Below are 4978 nucleotides of genomic sequence, written 5' to 3'. Positions count from 1 at the left end.
TGGAGCTAAAATGAGGGAAATGCACAAAATTCGCCTCTGAAAAACTCAAATCCATTTTTGGATTATATTGGCCTCTTAAGATTAAGAGGAAGGTGGCGAAATGCTCCTATCAGTTTTTAACAAAAATGGAATCCAGTGCTCTAAAACTCTTGAAATATTGACAGTTGCATACGGTGAGTCTACTCTGAGTAAGAAAAATGTGTATAAGTGGTACAAGCTGTTCCAAAAAGGCCGAGAGGATGTCGAAGACGAACCTCGCCCTGGACGTCCCAGCACGTCAACAACAGATAAAAACGTTCAAGCAGTGGAAGAAATGGTGTTGAAAAATCGTCGAATTATCATCAGAGAAGTTGCTGAAGATGTTGGAATATCGGTTGGTTCATGTCATGCTATCTTTTTGGACGTTTTGGGCATGAGACGTGTGTCAGCGAAATTTGTTCCAAAACTGCTTAATTTTGAAAGTGCTTGTGAAAGATTTTCTGACCAAAAACAGCACCACAGTCATGCCTCAGCCTTCATATTCACCTAATTTGGCCCCCAGTGACTTTTTTCTTTTCCCAAAACTGAAGAGACCCATGAAAGGACATCGATTTTCAACGATTGAGGAGATAAAAACTGCATCGCTGAAAGAACTCAAGGCTATACCACAAAATGATTATCAGAAGCGCTCTGATGATTGGAAAAAGCTTTGGCACAAGTGTTATTATATCTGAGGGGGATTACTGTGAAGGGGACAACATAAATATTGAGGAATAAATGAATATTTTTTGAGAAAACCATAAAGTCACCTTATTTTTTGAACACACCTCGTATATAAGTAATATGAAAGAGAAACAAATAACACTTTAAGCGCTGATTATCAACAGTAATCAAATGGACAATTAAATAATCATTATTATTTTTCAATCAAGGATTAAGCCGGTATTAGTTTTCATTACATTACCGGTTTCACTGATCAACTTTCAACCTCCGATTAGTTAAACGCATGCCCAGTTCGTAATAATCCGGTTATTTATGCTTACGGTGATTCCGATTTGCCAAGACAAGCAACACATTTAAGTTTCTCGTGCGCACGGTACGAACTGGCAACACCATTAATCAAGGCAAGAGACATCCAGATTTAGCAGAATTCTTTTTTGATATGAAGTGAAATAATTTTGTGGGGATATAATATATTGAAGTAATGTTGAAAATATTCATTGCTATATAATTTCCAAAACCAATAATGTAAATTCTAAATGCACTAATAGTGATCAATTAAGTACGCTCAGAACTTTTTGATGCATATTTGAAATAAATATAAGGAGGGAGCTCTATTATGCGCAACGCGAGGTTAGGTTGGTTAAATATTTACTTTCAGCACTGCAAAATGAATTTATGCTACTAAAATTTTATTTTGTAAACTTATATAATTTCCATAGATTATTATTCACAATGAAAAATATCTTCCAAAGATGTTAAAGTCTGAGAAGGCAAGAAAAGTAAAGTTATAAAACCGCAATTTACATTTAATAGACGACTGATCAAATATATTTTGGCCCCATAGCTCCTGTTACGGAGTAATAATGAGGAGACCGATCTCCGTACATGCGTTTTGACTGCGGTAATTGCACCTCTACTGACAAGCTCACTCAACACAACGCTCACTCGCACACTTCTCGCGGGACAATAGGAGATAGCAGGTCTCAGTATGCATGCCTGACTGGTTATAGTGCAGATTCAAAACGTATATGATTGGCAATAAAGGTGCAGTTACCGCAATTAAAACTCGAGACGCTTCATACAGCATGATCGGTCTCCTTATTATTCTTCTGTGACTTCTGTCATCAACATATTGTTACAAAAAGCATAGATATAATAAGAATTATTATAAAAATGATCCATATTTACCCTGAGCATGTTCCAAATGCTAAAGTGCGAACTTGGAATTTAAACTTCTGTTCTATACCCCTCACCTGGCTCTAGCTTGTATTTCGCAATTACTCGACCTTGAACCTGGCTAGATAGGCAGTGGCAAAGTTTCTAACATTGATGGCAGATAGCTTCCAATTATTCTGTGCATCATCCACTGTGGAAGCTTATTTTTATTTATAAGATTGTAACTTTATACTTTCACATTATGCCTACAAATGTAAAAAGCACATGAAGAGTCTATCAGAGACATCGCGCAAGGGCCACTATTCAATATTTAGGTATGAAATTTGAAAGTAAGTCAATTACATTCAAACTCGGAGAAAGTTCCGTAAACGCCGCGCAGCCCCTGCCGTCCTTAGTCGCGGCTCGGCGTCGATTCTCGCAATGACTATCCCCGGAAACACTGTGTTCGAGTTTAACTGTAAGTAGAAATAATATGTAGCCATTACGCTAGCGTAATTCTAACTTCTAAAACACGAACTTATACGTATATTACATATACGTAGATGTAAAAAAAAAACTATTTTAACTACCTTAAATTAAGTTTCTTACCAATTTAATCATTTAAATAAAAAACATTTAACAATGTATGTTATATGTTAATGCATTTTTAGTTTTACAATGATCAAGAAATTCTGTCAGTCATAGTATTAGTCACACGGGGACACAAACTTAATTTAGGATTTTTATCAGAAAACCAAAAAATTATAGTCCTATAATATAACAGCTAGGAATCAATAATATATTAGTGTCAAGTCTGAGACAGGCACAGTGATCTAGTCTGTCAGTCGATACGGGTCATGGCTCGATTTAACGTTTCATTCTAGCTTAACCCAGGCTTGATCACCAGACATAAATCAAGGACGACTTCATTGTCAGATGATTCCTACCTGTATCTTATGGTATGACATGATGATCGATTTCAAAGTGAAGAACAAAATCACGAACATTAGAAGCTAATAAAGAATAATTATACCAGCATAGTGATCGCAAAAAATCCAATCCAAATAAAATTTGATGTCATGTTAGTAGTGCGACAACACTACACTCTCCCTTGCTCCTGCTCCGTCGTTCACCGTACCACACAAATAAAAAGAATACAGAGGTACGTGATAGTCTTCATGTGCAACTATGCCGTGATCACTTCTGGGACCGTTGCGTACTCGACTGTACTCTAGAAAAAGTTTTGATGCGCCACCCGATGAGGCATAACCGACCAACTCGAGGCATCATAGCAGGCCGAAATTTTAGCTCAGACATCCTTCCGACAAAACTTTAATTTTATTACAATGTATTTTATGCTTAAGGTAGTTTGAAATGACAAAATATATAATTGACGACACACAGCCGCGGATTCAGAGAAGTTACCTGTTGGGCGCGGTGTCAGAAAATTTCAGGCTCATAGAGAAATGTGACTATTAAATTAACGAATTTCTAACCATTTATTATTAACAGTCAAAAACCCATTTATAAATATTTCACAGTGGCACTTGATAACTAAACAAAATTTCTGGTAATTTTTCAGTTATCAAATATTTTTTTAAGACATACAAATAAAAAATTTGAAACTTTCATACATGAAAAAATGTTCAATTGAAATATTAAATAGTTAACTAGAAAATGAAAGCATTTAAAAAATTGTATCTATCTTAAAGTTAAAGTATTTGAAAATTAAAATTAACTCCTTTTTAATGAATTAATTACAGAGCCTCGGTGGTTTAGAAGATCGCGCGTCAAGCTTCCGTGCAGAAGAAATGGAGTTCGATCGCTGAGCCGGTACCAATGGCAATTTTTCTACGGGGTAACCACGCTAGATCGTCGCTGCAGAATGGCATATTGGTAGAGGATCACCTTGCCAGTGATAAAGGAGGATGTCATTTACTGTGAAATAGGTACGTCTGACACCTGAGATGTATATTCTTATAATATTGGCAACAATCAAACCGCCAAGATCCAAAAACACTCGGCCAAGGTGGCCGGATTCATAGTACTGTCTTGAGAATAAACACGGATGTGGCTCAACATATTTTATAGCTTGAGCGACGGGGGGGGGGGGGGGGGGGGGGGGGGGGTGCTTTACCCCTGTCCAGATTACAACTAAATAATTAATTTATTCATCAAACAATTGTATCAGATTTCTTCGAACGAATACATTTGTGTATTAGGAAGTAAATTAATTTAGCCCTATATATTTATCTTTATAGTATGTGTATTTTGTAATATGTATTGTTTCAAGTATTACAGTTTGATATTAAGTATAGACTGATGTGATTCTAACTTAAAACCATAGGTATCCTCGAAATGGAGCAGAAAATCGTTTCAAAATAATTATTTAAAGCAAGAAATTCAAGCTTCATGTTGAACGAAATTATTTCTTTGCTAAATATATTAGTTTTCTTCGTTCAAAAACATGCGAATTGTTTTAAGTAAAATGGCGGTCAAAATAAGTACATTAATTTAGTTGAATAAAAAAAAGTATCATTACAATTCTAAATTAAAAAATCTACGAGCCTACCTCTGGAAAAATGGATATGTGCATGGAGCGCTTCCTCAACCGCTACATGAACAAGCTACAGACAAAGATGAAGAAGCAACATTGAGAACAACCGCGGAAAGTACGCACCTTCCGAGAGATGATAGTGATTTTAGGACAAGTAGGAACATTAACCTAACAAGAAAATTGGATGGAGAAGGCAGAATGCGATCCGTATTCAGTGTGTGATTGACAACGTAATATCTGGTTCCCCCTGTTTCTGTAAAAAGTCCACCAAATCCAAACGAGGTAAAGAGTTTTCGGAGAAAGGTATAAAAGATCCCGAAAACACTGCAGCTAAAAGAAGATACCGATAATATCCTTCGCTTTAAGGAGTATTGCGATAACCTTAGAACATCCGAGGAGAAATTTCCATCAATCACTGCTAAAGAGGTAATAAAAGCACTTAGGGGTATAAAGAACTTTTCCGCTGCAGGACCAGATGGTATCAAGAACTTCTGGCAGAGAAAGTTTACTTCTAGACACCAACATCTAGCCCGCGTCTTCACCTGATATTTAAAGTAAGAAAAA

Source organism: Belonocnema kinseyi, chromosome 5 (genome assembly GCF_010883055.1).
Source record: "Belonocnema kinseyi isolate 2016_QV_RU_SX_M_011 chromosome 5, B_treatae_v1, whole genome shotgun sequence".
Taxonomy (NCBI): Eukaryota; Metazoa; Arthropoda; class Insecta; order Hymenoptera; family Cynipidae; genus Belonocnema; species Belonocnema kinseyi.
This window is presented reverse-complemented; position numbering follows the sequence as displayed.